The sequence below is a fragment of the Mustela nigripes genome, chromosome 3 (genome assembly GCF_022355385.1).
Source record: "Mustela nigripes isolate SB6536 chromosome 3, MUSNIG.SB6536, whole genome shotgun sequence".
Taxonomy (NCBI): domain Eukaryota; kingdom Metazoa; phylum Chordata; class Mammalia; order Carnivora; family Mustelidae; genus Mustela; species Mustela nigripes.
Genome location: NC_081559.1, coordinates 130,358,028 through 130,364,934, shown reverse-complemented (window position 1 = coordinate 130,364,934; position 6,907 = coordinate 130,358,028). Strand labels below are relative to the sequence as shown.

Below are 6,907 nucleotides of genomic sequence, written 5' to 3'. Positions count from 1 at the left end.
TTTTGACTAAACAAATACACAAACATCTATACTGTTTAGCATAGTTACAAACAATAAAGTTATGTGTGATACATAAACAATGAATTTGGGAACATCCAAAAGAAATAAGATAAAATAAAATGAAAAAAAAAAAGAGTAATTGAATTATGTGTCAGATATGGTAATCTTAGCAACAAATGTATATATAAAGGGTTACTACAGAGTGGCTAAGATTACAGTTCATTAAAAAAAAAATTAGTAAGCGGTAGAGCAAAAGTCAGTATCCCTTACTCTAAAAATTAATTTCTAAACCATTAGTAAAAAATGTATAAATTTTTACCTTGCACAGAGTAAAGTATTCTATCCACTCCAGTTTGTGCATGTTCATGAAAATTTGTTTAAGTTGAAATGAAACTTATTCTTAGTGGCTGGTTCAATTCTAGCTTGATTCTGGGCTCTAAGTGAGAATATGCATGTTTGAGTTGGAAGAAAAAGAGTAAGAATATTCGATTGAAATGAACTAAGATGTTGGCTCTTATTTAATCCTAAACTGTCAAGAATTTTTAGAAGTCTTTTTTTTTTTTTTTTTTTTTTCCTTCCGAGAGTATTATGTGGGTTCTTGGCCAGTAGCCTGCTTTCATATAAAGTTTAAAGGGAATTTCATGTTTGTTTTAAGAAAGGGACAAACTTGGGGTGCCTGGGTGGCTCAGTGGGTTAAAGCCTCTGCCTTCAGCTCAGGTCATCATCCCAGGGTTCTGGGATAAAGCCTGCATTGGGTTCTCTGCTCAGCAGGGAGCCTGCTTCCTCCTCTCTCTCTGCCTGCTTCTCTGCCTACTTGTGATCTCTGTCTGTCAAATAAATAAATAAAATCTTTAAAAAAAAAAAAAAGAAAGGGACAAACTTTCCTTAGCTATTTATTGCTATAGATTGGGAAGTAACAGCTGACTACTTTAGTCTGTACTTCTAGATATCTCTTAACTTATCCAAAGATTCTAAAATAAATATCATAGGGTTTTTTTTTTCATAAGGTGGTGGTAAAATTATGAAATTGTACACAATTTATGATGGCCTAATACTGATTAAAATATAGTCGAATACTAAAGTATTAAGGCTAATTACATCTTCAGTGGGAACTGTATCCTAGGAAGAGCAAATCAAGTGATAATTCCTCTAGAACTAGCACTATTGCAAATGTTTTAGTAGTTTACTATTATATTTTAGAAATTAACTCCAGTGTTTAAAAGTATCTGACCCAAAATGTTTTGGTCTTTTAAAAAGAATAGCATTTTAAAAATTATAAGCCTAAATTATAAAAGCAAAGTCGGCATTAAGACCACATTCTGTGAAGTGTGTAAACCTGGTGATTCACAGACCTGTACCCCTGGGGATAAAAATATATGTTTATAAAAAATAAAAAATTAAAAAAAAAAAAAAGACCACATTCTGGATATAGTCATTGTTAATATTTTATTTTATTTCCATTTTTTTTTCTTATCAAAGAGATTGAGTATTTTAACTGCTTCATTCTTGATTGCAATGTGTTACATATATGGAAATAATTTTTCTCAGAGAAAAAGTATCTCTCTCCAGAGAGATATATTTCTCTCCAGAGAAAAAGTATCTCTGGAAATCAGTGGGAAAATACCATTCCCTTTAATGTGAATTTTTCTGGAAGACATTTCTTATGTTGAGTAAGAAATGTTGTTATGTACTTTTTAAATTCTGTAGGATGTGAGCCAAGCTGAGGATATGTCTTGAATCTGTACACTTCTTTTCCTCTCCACTAATGTTGTTCTAGTTCAACCCACATTATCTCTTGCCTGAGGTACTGAAATAACTCCGTAACTTCTTTTTCTTCAATCATCTTTCTTTCAATTTTATATCTCTAGAATGCATTGTTTTCATAGCAGTGGTGATACTTACAAACTGAAATAAGATTGTACCACTTCTCTTTAAAGTCTCTCAATGGCCTTTTACACTGGGATTTAGTATATGTGCTGCCGAAGCGAGCACTACACTGGGATTTAAATCTAAACTCTGATCTTGTCCTATAAAACTCTATATTACCTGATCCCTATCCTCTTCTCTGAATATATTTGGTAGTATTCTCTCCTTTATTTACTGTCTTCCATCCATTCAGATATCCAACTTCTGTCTCCATTTTTGTAATTTGTATCTTTCAAGGAATTTTCCCTTTTTATTTAAGTTGTTGAATTTATTAGTATAAAATTATTCATAATGTTTCCTTACTCTTCCTCAAATGTTTGTAGAATCTGTGCTGTTTCCATTTTCTATCTGATAGAAGTAATTTCTGTTTTCTGTCTTTATCAGTTTTAATGCTTCCCCTCCAAAACCAACTTTTATTTTATGAATTTTCTCTACTGCATTTCCATTTTCTATTTCATAGATTCCCTTTCTTATTTTTATTATTTCTTTTCCTCTTTTTTTTTTTTAAAGATTTATTTATTTACTTATTTGACAGAGAAAGCGTAAGAGAGCACAATCAGTAGGAGGGACAGAGAGAGAGAGAGAGAGAAGCAGGCTCCTTGCTGAGCAGGGAGCCCAATAGGGGACTTGATCCTAGGACCCTGAGATCATGACCTGAGCCAAAGGCAGGTACTAAACTGACTAAGCCACCTAGGTGCCCCGATTTCCTTCCTTCCACATATTTTAAGCTTCATTTGTTCTTTCTTACTTTCTTAAGTGGAAATATAAAGCTTTGTTCTTTTCTAACATAAGTATTTAAAGTTATAATAACCCCTCTAAGCACTGCTTTAGCTCCATCCCACAAATTTTAGCATATTGTGTTTTTGTCATTTTTATTTTAGTTCAAAATACTTGAAAGTTTTCTTTTTCATTTCTTCTTTGACTAATGGGTTATTTGTAAGTATTTTATTTAATTTCCAAATATTGGTAGGGTTATCCAGAGACTTTCTAATATTATTTTCTGTTTTAACTCTGTTGCAGTCAGAGGGTACACTATGTATAATTTTAATCCCTTTAAATTTATTGGGACTTATTTTATGGCTCAGCTATGATTTATCTGCATTAATGTCCTGTGTGCATATGAGCAGAATGTGTATTTTGTAGTTTTTGAGTATGTTGTGCTATAAATGCCAACTAGGTGAAGTTGGTTGATAATGCTGTTTTAATTTTCTTTATACTTACTGATTTTCTGTATGCGTGTTCTATGATTCATTGAGAGGAAAGTTGAAATCTCCACCTGTAGGTATGGCTTTGTCTTTCTCCTTTAAGTTCTGTCAGTTTTAGCTTCATGTATTTTGAGGTGTTATTATTAGCCACATATAAGATTGTTGTGTATTTTTATCATTATGAAATGTCCTGTATCTCTAAATATCACTTGTCTTAAAGCAAGATAATACTCTTCATCTGATATTAATATAGTTACTCTATGCTGAGCCCACTGAAGGCTTGGATCCCAGGACCCTGAGATCATGACCTGAGCCAAAGGCAGATGCTTAACTGACCAAGCCTCCCAGGTGGCAAGTAGTCAATTATCTTTTGAAGAAATTTTTAAAAGTGAGAAAAACTGACTTTTTATATCCCAACATATTATCCTTGCTTACACATTCATTTGTATAGATCCCAGTTTCTATCTGGTATTATCTTCCTTCCAACCCAAATAATTTTCTTTATCATTTATTTTAGAGCAGGTCTGCTACTTTCAAGTTTTCTCAGCTTTTGTTTGTCTGATTTTCTGAAAATGTCTTTATTTCATTTCCTTTTTTGCAAGATACTTTGGCTGCCATATTTTCTTTCAGCGCATTAAGGATGTCACTGTATAGTCTTCTTGCCTGCGATGTTTCTTGTTAGAAATTAGAACTATTCTTATCTTAATTCTCCTCTACACAATGTCTATGCTTTCTCCACTTGCTTTTAAAATTTTGTCTTTATTACTGGATTTTAATAATTTAATTATGATACTTTTTCTTGTGGGTTTCTTCGTGTTATTTTGGAGTTTGATGATCTTATTGCATCTGTATTTTTAGTTTTATCAAATTTGGAAATTTTTCAGCAAATGTCTTGAGATATTTTTCTGCTTCTCTTTTTATATGTCTCTAATTATGTGGATTTTATTTTATTTATTTTTTAACGTGGAGTTTTAATTATATACATAGATAGCAACATGAGAACAAAGAGTTCTGAGGCATTATCTCTAGGTGAAAGGATTTCTGATTAGTAGTCCACTTGTAGTATGGCATTACCCAAGGTAACAAGGAAGCCTAGTATCATTTTTCCCGAAGAAGAAAACCAGTTTACTACAGTTGGTTCTGACTCTTCTCTACCGTTTTTCTATAGAAATACTGCTTTACTGCATGGAGTTTCCAGTTTATCTATAACAGATTAAAATGGGCAGAGCATGGAGCATTCTACTCATTTCCAAGTGAATGCTTCATATTCCTGGCTTTTGAAAGTTGTCTTTCCACAAATCTTCTATGACTACATATCCTTGTAAATCCCAGACACATAATGTCTCCCCATTGACCTGGACAAATATGATGGCTTGTTGTAAATAATAAAGAGAGGCAGCTAATCCCATGAACCCAGGTGGATACACCAGCTTCTTTATTTTTGAACCTCTAGCCAAGAGAAGTCCAACAATGCCAGCAAAAACAACAATACCAACTCTTGGAAAAAATCTAAGAGGTGCATTTTGGAGAGTTGCTGTGTAACGCCCACTGAACCAAGCTCTGCATCTGAGGCTTAGTCTGTGGTTGTATTTCCTGACACCAATTTGGCTATGGCTCACATTAATGTTGGAAATGTGAGATGCTGGGTCCTCGGCTCCTCCACCTGTTTAGACTGACCCATAGGAATAGAGTGCAGTGAAAGCTCATTAACCTTCATGAAAGTTTTGTGAGATGAGTCCTTTTCAGATGATGCATAGACTTTGAAGGTGAGCAGACTCAGGCTGGCTGACCCCACAGACCTTAGAATTACCTTGAACATGTTGTTTGCAGAGGTGGCTCCAGCCTAATTACATGAATTTTAGACCTTTCAATATTGTCATAGAAATCACTGAGACTATTACTTTTATTCTCTGGGAATTACTCTTTGCATTTTATTGCTGTGTGCTTTGGATTTGATAATTTCGAATGTTGTGTTTTCAAATGTAATAATCTTTTTTCTGCAGTGTCTAATCTACCGGTCTACTGAAGTTTTATTTCACATAGTATTCTTCAGCTTTTGAGTTCAATAATAGTTTCTATTACTCTCCTCCTTACGCAGTGTATTTTTTAAATAAGATCTTAAACGTATCTATCATAGCTATTTTAAAGTCCATCATCTACGATACTTATGGGCCTGCTTCTATTGACTGATTTCACTTCTGGCTATGGCTTAGAGTTTACTGCTTCTCCATTTGCCTTGAGTGTCTGGATTTTGTTATTTTACTTTAACAATTTTCTTTCTTTGGCATGTGGTTAATTTACATGCAGTGCAACTTAATCCTTTGTGAATCTAAAGAAAGCTTTATTCTAGGACTATTTCTGAGGCATGGGCCATTCATTATTAGCCCTATTTCTAATATATGACCTTTCTCTACTGAACTCTAATACCCTGAATATTCAACAGACTCTGCTTGGCTTATGGGAATTCAAATGTCTCCTTGCTCTGCTTGAGCTCTAGAAATCATTTAGCTTCCCCAAGTGCTTTGTTTGGCATTATGAAGTTTTACCTTGAACATAATGCAATTTTATGTTCAATAAGGACTCAAGAAGATCCCTTTCAGGTTTTTGGAGCTCTTTTTACATATAGTTCCCTCCTCTCTGGTTCTCTTTTATGCCAAGACCAGCTACCCCAGCCTCGCTGTGCTCAGCTTTTGTTCTTTCTTCCTCCAAGAAATGGTTTGTAGGCTGTAAGCAGAAAGTTGAGGCAAGGGTAGAAGTCACTTTGTCTGTTTCTTTTCTCTTAGGAGCCACCATGTTGTACTTCTTGTTTTTGAATGTCTGAAAACGGGTTTTTCTCTAATATTTTGTCCAGTTTTCCTGTTGTTTACCACCAGAGGTCAAGGAGCTGAAAACACAAATCAGGAGCAAAGTTTTTCTCCAGCTGCTCTGGCCATTTTTTTTTTTTTTTTTTTTTTTTTGGTTCTTCGAAAGGAAAAATAATCAAGTTGGTATTTGCCTGAAAACTGTTGCATTTATCCATTCTGCTTAGAAAAGTCTTCCCATGCATCTCTACAAAGCTGCCTCCTTCTCATTCCTTAGTTTCCAAAAGAAGCTTTTCTTGATCACACTATTTAAAGACATGATTTATCATTTTAATTTTTTCCTCTTTTCTTTCATCCATTTTATCACAGTCTGTAATTATCTTTTATTTATTTATTTTTTACACGTGTAATGTCACCTCTCCCCTTGCTATGTAAGTTGCACAAGGAGAGAAATTAGTACTCCTGTATTCTTCAGCCTCTTGCTGGCCCACAGGCAGGAGCCAGGAAACATCTTGAATATAAGTATGAATAAGGGTAGTATCTAGCCACATGCTCTGAAATTTTAAGGTAGGGAGATGCTAAGCAACATAATAGTGAAGGTCTGTGGAGTAGGTTATGCTTATGTGTTCCTGTAGAATATTCTTTTTCATATATAGCAAAGAATTAAATCCATTATTTTCACGAGAAAAAGTGTGACTTTAAATTTTAGATATTTAGTTGTATTTGAGACTTCTCCATATGCAGTCTAAATTTGCTATACTTTTATTAGGAACATAAATGTATAGTTTCTGGCAGTTCATTTGAAATAGAATTGCTTACTATTTTCTCAATATTAACCAGTTTTTTTTTTAAAGATTTTGTTTATTTATTTGACAGAGAGAGATCACAAGTAGGCAGAGAAGCAGGAAGAGAGAGAGAGAGGAGGAAGCCGACTCCCTGCAGAGCAGAGAGCCCGATGCGGGACTCGATCCCAGA

The 6,907-nt window shown here is 34.1% G+C and overlaps 1 pseudogene; it reads right to left on the bottom strand.

Annotated features, from left to right (window-relative positions):
* Nucleotides 1–4,393: 4,393 nt before the first annotated feature.
* On the bottom strand, nt 4,394–4,950 carry LOC132014550 (MICOS complex subunit MIC26-like; annotated as a pseudogene).
* Between the last annotated feature and the right edge of the window lie 1,957 nt (nt 4,951–6,907).